Source organism: Elephantulus edwardii, unplaced genomic scaffold (genome assembly GCF_000299155.1).
Source record: "Elephantulus edwardii isolate Elephantulus edwardi_28Jun2011 unplaced genomic scaffold, EleEdw1.0 scaffold00039, whole genome shotgun sequence".
In the NCBI taxonomy this organism is placed as follows: Eukaryota; Metazoa; Chordata; class Mammalia; order Macroscelidea; family Macroscelididae; genus Elephantulus; species Elephantulus edwardii.
The window spans coordinates 13,756,790-13,770,764 of NW_006399789.1; the positions used below are offsets into that span (position 1 = coordinate 13,756,790).

The window sequence follows — 13,975 nt, forward strand, 5'->3', positions numbered from 1 at the left end:
AAGTTTGTCTTTCATCCATTGGATATATTCAGCCGCTCCTCTTTTAAATTCTGTGTCGGAAAGTTCCATGAGACTTTCTAGTTTCAGGGTATCTGCTGGTCTTGCATCGCCCTGTGCGAGTGAAATTTTGCTTTGCTCTTGTATATTGTGTGGGATAGTTTGCTTTCTTCGAGACATTGGTATCTATTCTTGATCTGAAGACAGTGCTCTTGAGATCTGATGGGCAGTTACCGAACTTGTAAGTTTCTCTGACTTTATGACTTCAGAAAAATGTTAGTTCAGCGGCTGCTAGGGCAGTCTGTTGTTGCTAAAACAGGTCAAGGTGCTCCCGTTTAAAGGCAAGCTGATTGCCCAGACGTGTAGACACTGTTATGGAGCCGAATGGGGTGAGGCAGGGAAAGTGTTGGGTGATTGCAAGGCAGGTCAATCACTTGGAGGACCTTGCTCAAACCTCTGCTGACTCAGTGTGTTCACAACAGGGGTCCTAACTCAAATTCCTGCTGTCTGTTTCCTACCCAATTGTTTTCTCAGTGTTCCCTGCCTGGTGGCACTTATGCAGGTGCCCTCACACAATAGCCCCTGCTCCAGCAGGGTCTTGGATCCAATGGTATCCAAAAAGTCAAGGTTAAATTCCCACCCACCCACTAGCCTCTAGCTGGTCTGCAGAGTTCACAGAAGCCAGCTGGCTGGCTCGTTTTGGGCAGTTGGTGTAGCCCAAGAGAGCTCGGCCACGTTCCCCACCTGTGGGTGCGCCCTTAGGTGCTCTCCCTGGTAATCAGCAATGCCCCAGTAAACACAGATAAGATCCTACCGGCCTTTCTCCTGCCAGGTTAGTTCCTCAACAGCTCGCCTGATAGCTCAGGGTGATGGCTGGATCCAAGGTGGTGCCCTGAGGTCACAGGGCTGTGGTGGGGGTTGAGATGTGTGGTTGTGGAGCTGCAAGGGGGGTGGGGGAAGGGGAGGAACGCAAGGGACTAGGGGCAAGGAGCGCAGGGCTTGGACACTATCACCAAGTGGTGGGGGCGGCGCTTGGGCGCTGCTGGGGGTTTATGCAGCAGCACCCTGTGTGTTAAGGGTCAAACAGGTGTGGGTTGCAGGGGGGTCACACAGTGTCGGGTAGTCTTCGTTCCTCTGGGGTCTCACAGTCTTTGCTCCTCTGGAGTTCCGCGGTAGGTGGCTGGCTGTTGTTCTTCCCGGGTCTCTTCCAGGTCCCTCTCGTGGTGGAACCCCGTCTGGCAGCAGCGTTCTCCCGTCTGGGGGCCTCGCTCTCACGCTGCATCCTCGCTCTCCTATTTCTTTCTTAATATTGTCCAGTTTTCCTTTATTCATGCTTTTCATATTCTACATTCCCATTAGTAGTTTCTGCTTTCAAATCTTTCTCCTCCTTTGTGTTTCCAAATTTGAGGACTCAGCCTCAGTTGCCATTATCTGTTCTTTTACTCTATGTGTGCTCTAGTGTACATAGGGTTTTCAAAGGCTTGTTTCTGAATGCTTCAGAAGTGGATAGCCAATCATTCTTCCAAATCTGAACAACTGACAGACAAGCATTTTAGTGAAAGGAGCAAAGGACACTTCCCCTTACAGAGGTAACCAAACATGCAGTGCCCTCCCTCTGCATGTGTGTCTTGTCCCTTCCCTTTCCTTGAATATTAGCATCATTTGCACTCCTTCCTCTCCCATCAAGCACCCCTCTCCCCCAGAAACCCTTTGACATGATGGCTTAGGCTACAAGTTACTTCTTTGGTGTCTTGCACCTTGTAATGTTGCTCATGCTGATTTCTGTCTCACATTTAGGAGGATTTCAGTATACATCCCATGTATCAGTTTCAGAGAGGGATTTTTATCTCAGACACTACTGAGAAAAGGTTCTTACCCCTGAGTTTCTTCTCCAAGACTATTATTGTCTTGTAGCAAAGTGTCTCTGCTCTTCCTTTGGGCCACATGGCTGTCACAGTATGATAATTTCAAGAACTATGTCTCCTTTAGATCTGACATGCTAGTGTTGTTTGGCCTGAGAGCCATAGGCTCTGAGGGTCTGATGCAGCTCTGCGTCTGAGTGTCCTGTCTGGGTGATTGGGTTGGGTGTTTGTTTGTTTGTTTGTTTTTTCACTAGTTTATTTGCAGAATTCTAATACAAATTTGAACAAATTTACTGATGTACCAAATGGTCACCCATGGTGGACAGTGTTTGCTGGAGCTTCCCGACTAAAACAAGCCTGGAAGCAGCAGTGGCATCCACTTTTGAAATGCCTTGTCTCCAGAAACTCTGAACAATGCTCAGGCCTTTCGTTCATAGGGTCGCTATGAATCAGCTATGACTCGGCAGCACCAAACAACAACAACCCTCACCCATCAAATTACACAGCCCAATGGTTAATCCCCTTTCTTCCTGTACCTCCACATCCCTCTGCTTCCAGCCTCTCTCACCCCTCCTGGATCCTTATACTCATTCTATAATAATGGTCTTAAACAATATTTATCCTTGTGGGACTGAGTTCACTCAGCCTAATACTCTCCAGTTCCTCTTATTGCTCCTGCATGCTGCATAGTATTCCATTGTGTGAATGTACCGTTTCTCAATCCATTTGTTTGTGTCTGGCTGATTGTTAACAAAGCCAGTGTGATCCTGGGAGAATAGAGGGTACCTGAGGGAAAGGCAAGACGGTGGGCTCAGATTCCCTCTGTGTGATGTGATTTACTGCCTCTGAAAACCCACTGTAAGCTCAGCTGTGAGTCACTTCCAGTTGACAGCACACAACAACAATAACAGTATACTGTTGGTGAAGGTGTTTAGTGCTTCTCTTTATGCCCTTTTATGGACAGTGCTTCTGTGAACATCCTATTGATTGTTTTGTTGCATCTGTCTACCGAACAGTTGGTTTGCTGGATCATAAACTGTATGTGTGTTCAACTTTAGAAGATAGGAGTAAGTTTCTGAAAGTGATTTTATGTGTGTATACTCCAAACAGTAAGGAACCCTCTTGGCACAGTGGGTTGGTTACGTGTTAGGGGGCTAACTGAAAGGTCAGCAGTTCAGAACCACTAGCCACTCTGTGAGAGAATGATGAGACAGTCTGTTCCATAAAGATTTATAGCCTTGTAAACTCTGTGGGGTAGTTCTGTTCTGTCCTTGACCTCTCATTACAATTGAATTGGAGCCGACTCATAACTGACCCTCCATTGGATTTCCAAGGCTGTGAATGGCATAGGAATAGATTGTCCATCTTCCTTCTGTGGATCTGGGTGGATTTGAACTGCTAGCCACTACAGCTTCCTAATTTAGTGCTTTAGGGTCTTGGTAAAGCAGAATCTACTTGAGTTTGAAATTTGTTTTATGTTTCATTTTCTCAGGCTTGTTAATGTATGTGAAATCATTTGCTGTAAATCCTTGTTTGTTGTTATTTGCTGCTGGAGTTAAGCAACTCATACTTAACCCCTGAGGGTTTTCAGAGGCTGTAAATTCCACAAAAAGGAGATTGCCAGTCACCTTCTGTGGAGTAAATCATTCATTTAAACATCTTTGAGTTGGCAAAACAACTCCTTACCACAAGGCCATTAGAGCCTCTTTGGCATTTGTGTTCTTTATAATTTTAATCATTTTAACCAAAATGAAATCTCATTGTGGTTTGGTTTGAGATTCTCTCATTAAAATCAGGTTTTTAAGATAGTTGTTGAATTAGGAAACTTAATGAGATGATAGGAAATTTTTAAATTAGGTAAACTGCTTGATGCAAATGTATCTCCTGAAAGTAGGCCCAGTAGCAGTGTAGTTTTGAGTAAGCTGTTTAAGTTTCCATGACATGATTTTCTTGTATACATTTTTGGGGTTTGGGTTATTGCTCTTTCCAGTTTAATAGACTATAATTCCCACTAAAATTTTCAAAAGCTCTAAAAGTTGTCACATCAAAAATTCATGGCTATTGAGTCATAACCAATACACAGCTGACCTTCCAGAGAGTGTTTGGAGGCTGAAAATCCCACCAGCAGAGATTGCTCGTCTGGTGGATTGAAATAGCCACAGAGGTACCACCTTTGGGTGAGCCGTGCACCTCCTTACATACTACACCACAAGAGTTCCAGCAGGGTCTGCTATTACAGGAAGGCAGATTACCGTATCTGGGCCCATATTGTTGTTGCCATTTTACCAGTGAATTGGAACCAACTCCTAGCTATGCTCCAGGGGGTTTTCAGAGGCAGTAAATGGCATAGGATGAGATTGTCCATCTTTTTCCCATTGAGCAGCTGGCATATTCGAACCACATTGATGGCACATAACAACAACAACATGTGTTATAGTGAGATTTACCACTAATAAAAATGAGAATAAATTTTGCTATATAAGTTTTCTGGCTTTTTTTAAAGCACAGTCTGAAAGAGAAAGATGGAAAGTGACTAAAATATAGCCTAGAAAATGAACAAAGCAGATGCTTTGGTAGCATAAAATCTACTTGGCAGAATGTGTGTTGCAGAAAAATTCTGATGATTGCATAAGATACTGTATGCATATGTATTTTCTTGAAAATTTAGGAATGGTGGTCTATTTTAAAACTCTTTAAGAAGCTTAGTTACAACTCATTGTAAACTTACAGGACCAAGCAGAACTGCTGATTGGGTTTCCAACCAAAGCTGTAATCTGCAGAGGCCGACCGCCACATCTTTCTGCCAGGGGCCTGGATACTGCTGACTTTTTTTAAGAGTAGAGAAGGGCATAAATTATGCATCACCAGCACACACATTAAGATTTTTCTAGGGATACATAAAGTGTGAATTGAAATTTGTGTTGTAAAAGTTAAGAAGTAGCAGGAAAATGTTTATTTTTAATCAGATTTCATTTTTTAATTGTTTCAAATCCTAGTTAGTCATCCAATACAGACTTACTCAGAATTTAATAGGGAGGAAAAGTCAGTGGTATTTAACTTCTCAGGCTGTGCTTATAACTTTATTTAACAAGAGGGTTAAGTGTATTACTCTTTTTCTATAATTTTGTGAGAACTTTGTGATGCAGTTCAAAGCTCTGTATGAAAATTATGAGTCATTTTGTTACTTTTCAGAGTGAGTACAGCTCTTTTCATTAGGAACTGGTGAAGTAGACACTTTGTTTTTTTTGTTTTAACACATGATTGCACAAAAAGGAAGCCATTGGTATCACCAACTTCTCTTTTTTGGTGACAGGAAAACCTTTTTCTTTTTAAAAGTAAGGGAGTACAAGTCTTAAGTTTATGAATTTATTGTTAACTACTGTTTGCCCAGGAATTGAACTGTTTCTCTTTTTCTTTCCCCCTGGAGTAAGCTGTTGGTAAGTGGGGTGACAGAGGGCTAATGTAGAAAACTTAAATTTTTCCCTTCCTTCCAAAATACTGTTTGCTATATTTTAATAGCATAATTTCTAAAAATATGTACTTGAAATGTTTCCCCTTTGAAGAAGAAAAAACCTCAATAACTTTTCTTATTGTTGTATTTTTATTTGAATAAGATCAACACTCTTGGTACCAGCATCCAGGAAATGAAAAGACATATTGCAATGGGGCAGTTTGCTGTTAGAGACCTCTCTAAAGTACTAAAGAGCAACGATGTCAATCTGGAGACTAAGGTGTGCATCACTTGTTATACATCAGAGAACTGGACAATGACTAGGGAGGATAAAATGAGAATTGATGCCTTTGAGCTGTGGTGGAGAACAAACAGGTTCATCTTGGCGAGGGTTACACCAGGCTGGCACTTGGAGGCAAGGATTCTGAAGCTCCATCTGACATACTTTGGACATGTTGCAAGGAGGGACCAGTCCTTGGAGAGGGATGTCATGCTTGGGAGGATGGAGGGACAGCGCAGGAGGGGAAGACCCTCGATGAGATTGATCAGTTCATTGACTGGGGTAATGGGCATAGGGTAGGTGTGTCAGACACAGTAACATTGGCACAGGATAGAACAGGGTTTAGGGCTATTGTACATAGGGTCGCTATGAGTTGCAGACAATTTGAAATCACATAACGACAACAAACTAGGAGAGCAAACGGGTTTATCCTGGAGAGGGTTAAACTAGGATGCTCCTTGGAGGCAAGGATTCTGGAGCTTCTTCTGACACACTTTGGGCATGTTGAAAGGGGAATAAGTCCTTGGAGAGGAACATCATGCTTGGAAAGTTGGAGGAACAGCACAAAAGAGGAAGACCCTCAATGAAATGGATTGATTCAGTGACTGGGGTAATGGGGGTAGGTGTGTCAGAGACAATAAGGTTGGCACAGGATAGAGCAGGTTTCCAGGCTATTATATATATAGGGTCACTATGAGTTGCAAGCTACCCAGTGACACAAAACAACAATTCTATTACAAGATTTCTCTCTCTTTTGTTAAAATATAATTCATGTTTCATTATGTATTAGCCACTCAGCTGTTCTGCTCTTGTGCCCGTCTTCACATTTTAATAGATTCTGGTGGAATAGTGTACAGTGTGTTGCACTGCTAGTCAAGAGGTCCATTTAAGTCTACCAGCTGCTGTATGAGCTCAAGAAGGTAATCTCCCCTATTAAGTTTCACAGCCTTGATATGTTCATAGCAACATTATTCACAGTAGCAAGGAAATGGAAACAGCCCAAATCAACAAATAAATGGAATAAATAAATGGGATACTATGTAACACTAAGGAACAACTATTTTGTAAAATACTATGCAACTTGAGAGAGAGACTGTAGAATATTTTGCTAAATTAAATATCTCAGTCATATAAGAACAAATATTGCATAAGGCCTTTATTGTAAAAATAGGAAGATAGCTGTTTAAAATATGTATAAATATTCACAAGGGAAAGGAGAGAAGGGGGTAAGAAAAGGGGAAGGAGGAAAATCACTGGGATGGCAGAGGTTTGTGAGGGGAGGAGGGTGAAATAATGGGTAGCGTTCAATGGGGACTTGAAAAGATGGAATGATAATAGGCATAAAACAGTCATAATTATTTCAAATGTAATGCATATGAATGTTTAAAACACAAAGTGCGGCAGAGCGTGCTGGGAGCAACCATGGCGGACAGTCCCGTGGCGAAGCAGCTGCTGCAGCAGCTGGAGGCGGCCGATGGAGGCCTGGACAGCGCGGAGCTAGCGGCCCGGCTGGGCGTGGAACATCAAGCCGTGGTGGGCGCTGTGAAGAGCCTGCAGGCGCTTGGCGAGGTCATTGAGGCTGAATTGCGGTCTTCCAAGCGCTGGGAGCTTACCACTGAAGGCGAGGAGATTGCCCGGGAGGGCAGCCATGAGGCCCGGGTGTTCCACAGCATCCCTCTGGACGGCCTGGCACAGAGCGAGCTCATGCGACTGCCCAGCAGCAAAGTGGGCTTCAGCAAAGCCATGTCCAACAAGTGGATCCATGTGGATAAGAGCACAGGCGATGGGTCTCGAGTGTTCTGAGTGGTGGACAGCGTGGAGGATGAGGTGCAGCGACGGCTCCACCTGGTCCAGAAAGGGGAGGCTGAGAAATTGGGTGAGAAGGAGAGGAGTGAACTGAGGAAGAGGAAGCTCCTGTCTGAAGTGGTCCTGAAGACCTACTGGGTGAGTAAAGGCAGTGCCTTCAGCACCAGCATCTCCAAGCAGGAGACAGAGCTGAGCCCTGAGATGATCTCCAGTGGCTCCTGGCGGGACCGGTCCTTCAAGCCCTACAATTTCTCGGCGCACGGCATCCTCCCCCCTAGTGGCCACCTGCACCCCCTGCTCAAGGTCCGCTCTCAGTTCCGGCAGATCTTCCTAGAGATGGGGTTCACTGAGATGCCCACGGATAACTTCATTGAGAGCTCCTTCTGGAACTTCGATGCACTCTTCCAGCCTCAGCAGCACCCGGCACGCGACCAGGATGACACCTTCTTCTTACGAGATCCAGCCGAGGCTCTGCAGCTCCCGATGGATTACGTCCAGCGGGTCAAGCGGACCCACTCTCACGGTGGCTACGGCTCACAGGGCTACAAATACACCTGGAAGCTGGACGAGGCCCGGAAAAACCTGCTGCGCACACACACCACATCAGCAAGTGCCCGCGCCCTCTACCGCCTCGCCCAGAAGAAGCCCTTTACGCCAGTTAAGTACTTCTCCATCGACCGTGTGTTCCGGAACGAGACCCTGGACTCGACTCACCTGGCTGAGTTCCACCAGATCGAGGGTGTCGTGGCTGACCACGGCCTCACCCTGGGCCACCTCATGGGCGTCCTTCGGGAGTTCTTCACCAAGCTGGGCATCACCCAGTTGCGCTTCAAACCAGCCTACAACCCCTACACAGAGCCCAGCATGGAGGTGTTCAGCTACCACCAAGGCCTGAAGAAATGGGTGGAAGTTGGGAACTCCGGGATCTTTCGCCCTGAAATGCTGCTTCCCATGGGGCTCCCCGAGAACGTGTCAGTCATTGCGTGGGGCCTCTCCTTGGAGCGCCCAACGATGATCAAATATGGCATCAACAATATCCGGGAGCTGGTAGGCCACAAGGTGAACCTGCAGATGGTGTACGACAGTCCCATATGCCGCCTGGATGCCAAGCCTGTGCCCAACCGGATGCAGGCAGCTTCATGATGGTGGTTGGCTGGATCGCGCACCCTCCCCCAGGCCCCCACCCCAGCCCCGCTGCATCTCACAATAGTGGTCCCTGTGTATTTATGAGGCCTCTGTGAGGTCAGACCCCTCTCTCCTTGTTTCTCCTCTTCCCCACCCACCTGGGGATCCCAGGGCAGGGGAGCAAGGATGTTCTATTGTCCTTCCATGTTCTGTCCAGAAACATGGGCAAGGCCACTGCTAACAGCAAAACTGCCTGTCAGCCACAGCCCCAGGCTAGGGTCTCCCGAGGTCTCGGAAGTCAGATCTTTAATACAGATTAAATGAATAGTGCAAAGGAGAGGTTACTTCATGCCACAGAGGTGCATCTCCTGAAGGCCCACACTGTTGTAGGAGATAGCTGCCACCTCCCTGCCCTCAGGGAGCTGCCACCCTGGATGCTGGGGAGCTAACAGCAGACAAGTGTGTAAATGGGGGGAGGGGACAGAATGTGGCGTCATAAAAATTTTTAAAAATGGGGAAGGTGAAGAACAGATAAAGGTCAACAGTGTAAAGGGTACAATGAGAGATGGCTAGAAGATAAATTACCAGGAACAAAAATAACAAAAATGTTTATGAAACGAGAAGAGATGTTGTGTTATGTGAGGAATGTGCATTGGAGAAGTTGAAACCGAAATTGCTGTATAAACCATCCAAAACAATAAAATGTTATTTAAAAAAAAAAAAAACAACACAAAGTGCATGTCAAAACATATATATGATTTTATACAAACCAATAAAAAATTAAAAAATAATTTATAGACTTGGAAATCCAGTAGAGGGTCACTATGTGTTGGAGTCAGTTCCCAGATGGTGTGGTTTGGGGATAAATATCAGTAAGGAATACATCAGAACAATTGATTATTTTAAATTGTGATACCTTTGAATTGTGTTATTTGTGACGAATATTGAGTAATTGGTTGACTGCCATAAGAACAAACAGACAGCGTACACTTCTTTCCTTAGAAGCAAAAATAGTGAGACTTTGTCTCATGTACTTTGGACATGTTATCAGGAAGAACCAGTCCTTGGGAAAACACATTATGCTTGGAAGAGTAGATGATAAGCAATGGAAAGGAAGATCTTCAACAAAATGGAGCGATGCACTGATTGTAACAATGGACTTGTGCACAGTGGACTGTGAGGATGGATGGCACAGGAACAGGCAGGGTTTGGCAGCACCCACCACTGACTGTGAAATCATAACAGAAGCTAGGCTTGGTTTCCTGCAATACTGTTTGACTGTTCAGTTCTTTTCACCAATGTCAAAGTCATAGTTTTCGTTAAAGGGTACTTTTTTTCAGACTCAAACTCAGTTCTAACGAATCACATACAACTTACACAGAACAGAAACTGTCCCGCTGGGTTTTCAAAGTTTTAAATCTTTTTGGGAGCATACTGCTTCATTTTTTTCACACAGAATGCTTGGTAGGTTTGAACTGCTGATCTTTTAGTGAATATTAAAATGCTATAAATTCATACTTTGTTAACTTATACACTTTTTCTTTGACCTAATCAGGAAAGAAAACCAATGATATATTTGGAAGTAATTACCAATGTAGATTTCTTCTGCACAAGTAGGAAATGCTGCCCGGTGTTCTAATGGGGGAAAGGAAAGCGTGGTAAACCAGAGGACTCACTTGAAGTCAAGATTCGTCTTGTTCCAGCATCTACACTTTCCATAGTCCGTTTCTGTTCTCTTACCCTGAGGGGAGGACACATTTTCTATTAGAATCACAAGACAGAGCATGGGATAGAGAGCATGTTGGGGAGTAACATCATAATTTGTGCTAATAGCTATCATTCAGATCCTCTAGGAAGTTTTTGCCACTGTACTGTGCTTTATAAAATGATAGTCCTTCTTATTTTTCCCCCCATGAAAAACAAATCTTTCATTATAAGTAGTAAAAAAAAAATAAAGTCTGCCTTGAGCATAGTGTTCTTTTTCTTTTAATTTATTTTAATGAAAGTTTTCAGTGACTTTGGATTTCCATTCATTCATTGTTGCATATTTCCCCCCCTGCCCATCCCTACCACCACCACCCCCCATTCACTTTTCTCTTTCAAAAGTGAAAAATACTCTTTTCATTAATATACAATCTCCCCCACCTACAGTACCCTCCACTATGCAGCTTTTATTCTGGACTCTTATTATGACATAATACCTAATCATATGTTCCTTTTAAACATTTCTCTCCCTCATCTGTTTCAATGCACTATACATTATTTATCCCCTCTTATGACTTTCCCCTCAACCACGATGTCAGTCCTGCTTTACAACAGTGGCACTATGCAGTCTTTGTCCTTTTGTAACTGACATATTTCACTCAGCTTAATGTCCTCCAGGGTCACCCATTTTGTATAATGTTTCATGAGTTCCTTCTTTTCAATGCAGCATAGTATTCCATTGTGTGAATGAATATACCACAGTTTCTTTATCCATTTGTTTGTTGATGGGCACTTAGGTTGTTTCCAACTTCTTGCTATTGTGAACAAAGCCACAATAAACATGGGTGTGCTTATATCTGCCTAAGTGGCAGTTTTGGTTTCTTTAGGCTATAATCGCAGTAATGGAATTGCTGAGTCAGATGGTATTTATTCCAACTTTTTGAGAAAGCACCATACTGCCCTCCATAGTAATTGCACCATTTTACACTCCCACCAGCAGTGAATAAGGGTTCCAGCTTCTCCACAACCTTGCCAGCATTTGTTGTTTGCAGTTCTGTTAAATTGTGTTAATCTTAACTGGGGTGAGGTAACATCTCATAGCTGTTTTGATTTGCATCTCTCTCAGAGCTAGGGATTTTGAACACTCCTTCATGTGTTGGTTAGTCAACTGAATGTCTTCTTTGGTGAAGTATCTGTTCATATCCTGTGTTCATTTTGCAATTGTATTGTTTATCTTGCTGTGGTGTTCGAGTATTCAGTAAATTCTAGATATTTGTCCCTTATCAGACATGTCATTAGCAAATTTTTTTTTCCAAGTCTGTGGCTTCCCTTTTTACCCTGTTGGAGAAGTTATTGAATGTGCGTAGAGATTTTATTCTTAGATGGTCCCATTGATCTATTTTATCCTCTCCTGCTTGTAGGTTTTTCAGGATGCTTGGAAGACTGTTTATGTTGTGGATTAGGGCTTCTAGAGTTCTTCCAAGATTTTCTCTAATGACGTTTATAGTCCTTCGTTTTAGTCCTGCATCCTTGATCCACTTGATTTAGTTTTTGTGTATGGAGTGAGGTGTGGATCTTGCTTGAGTTTTCTACAGAGAGTTTTCCAGTTATGCCAGTACCATTTGTTAGAAAGGCCATCATTGCTCTACTTAACTGATTTTATCTCCTTGTCAAAAATCAGTTGATAATAGGCAGATAGGCTGGTTTCCGGGTTCTCAATTCTATTCAATTGATGTTTGTGTCTGTCATTATATGAATACCACACTGTCTTGACCACCACAGCAGTGTAGTAGGATTTGAAATCAGGGAGTGAGATGCCTCCTACCTTTTTTCTTTTTTTAAGGAGTACTTTGCTTATTCATGGCCTCTTTCTGTTCTAAATGAAATTGGAGATTGCCTTTTCATCTCATTGAAGAATGGAATTGGTATTTGTATTGGGATTGCATTGAATATGTAAATTGCCTTTGATAATATTGTTATTTTCACAATATTGATTCTTCCTATACATGAGCAAGGTATATTCTTCCATTTCTTCAGGTCTCTTTTTGTTTTTTGTAGTAATGTTTTGTAATTTTCTTTTAATAGATCCTTTGTGCTTCTGATTAGATTTACTCCCAAATATCTAATCTTGTGATTAGCTATTGTGAAGGGTATTGTTTTTCTTAGCTCCAGCCCTGTATTTTCTTTGTCACTTTAGAAAAATCCAATTGATTTTTGTATGTTGATCTTATATTCTGCCACTTTGCTTAATTGGTCAACTATGTCCAGTAGTTTTCTTGCTGAGTCTTTAGGGTTTTCTAAGTATACTTAGAAAACTTATCTTATACTTACTTATACTGATCTGCATATAGAGATAATTTTACTTCCTCTTTGCCAGTATGGATATCTCTTATTTCCTTCTCTTGTCTTATTGCTATTGCTAAGACTTCCAATACAATATTGAATAAGAAGGTGATAGTGGGCATCCTTGCCTAGTTGCTGTTCTCAAAAGGAATTCCTTTAATGTCCCTCCATTGAGAACAATGTTGGCTCTTGGGTTTGCTTATATACTTTTTACCATGTTGAAGAAATTTCCCTCTAATCTTATTTTGTTGAGTATTTAAATCAGTAAAGGGTGTTGGATTTCATCACAGGCTCTTTTTCTGCATCAATTGATAGTATCATGTGGTTTTTTTTTTCTTTTCTTTGTTTATGTGATCAATGACATTGATTGTTTTTCTTATGTTGAACTGTCCTTGCATACCTGTTATGAATCCAACTTGGTCATGGTGAATTATTTTTTTTATGTATCACTGGATTCAAATAGCCAGGATTTTACTCAGGATTTTTGTATCTATGTTCATGAGATATATTGACTTATAGTTTTCTGTTTCAGTAGTGTCTTTACCTGGCTTTGTTATCAAGGATCTGTTTGCTTCATAGGATGAGTCTGGGAGAATTCCATCTTTTTCTATTTCCTGAACTACTTTATGTAGAATTGGTGACAGTTCTTCTCTGAATGTTTGATAAAATTCACTTGTAAAACCATCTGGTCTAGGACTTTTTTTGGCTGGAAATTGTTTTATTACCTTTTCAAGTTCTTCTTTTGTAATGGTTCTGTTTAGGTTTTCAATTTCTGTTTGTGTCAGTTTAGGTAGGTTGTGAATTTTTAAGTATTTGTCCATTGCCTCCAGGTTTCATATTTGTTTGAGTATAGCATTTCCATAATATTCCAGTGTTAGCCTTTTTATTTTAGTTGGTTTTCTTGTGATGTTGCCCATTTTAGTTAGATGATTTGTGTCTTGTCCTTAGTTAGTTTTGCTAGTGGTTTGTCAATTTTATTGACCTTTTCAAAGAATCAACTCCTAGTTTTGTTGATGGTTTTAATTGTTTTTCTGTTTTCTATTTAATTTATTTTTGGTCTCATTTTTATAGTTTCAGCATTTTTAAAGGGTGTTGGGTTTTCTTGTTGGTCTTTTTCAGTTTGTTGGAGATGTTGTATTAGAGAACCAATGGTCCTTTTTCCGGCTTTTTAATGTGTTTGCTTATTGCTAAAAATTGAAAACTTGACTTCTAGTTATTGCTTTGGTTGTTTCCCAGAGATTTTGGTAAGTGATATTTTCATTGTCATTTGTTTCAAGAAATGTTTTAATTTCATTTTTTATTTCTTCTACTACCCACTTGGCCAACTGACTGGAAGAGATCTATATTTGTTCCCATTCCAAAGAAAGGTGACCCAACTGAGTGTGGAAACTACAGAACAGTGTCATT

The 13,975-nt window shown here is 42.1% G+C and overlaps 1 protein-coding gene and 1 pseudogene across 1 annotated transcript in view; both read left to right on the top strand.

Annotated features, from left to right (window-relative positions):
- Positions 1–13,975, top strand: part of STX7 (syntaxin 7) — a 70,199-nt gene that overhangs the window by 23,899 nt on the left and 32,325 nt on the right. The window lies entirely within an intron of this gene.
- Positions 7,013–8,539, top strand: LOC102848632 (annotated as a pseudogene).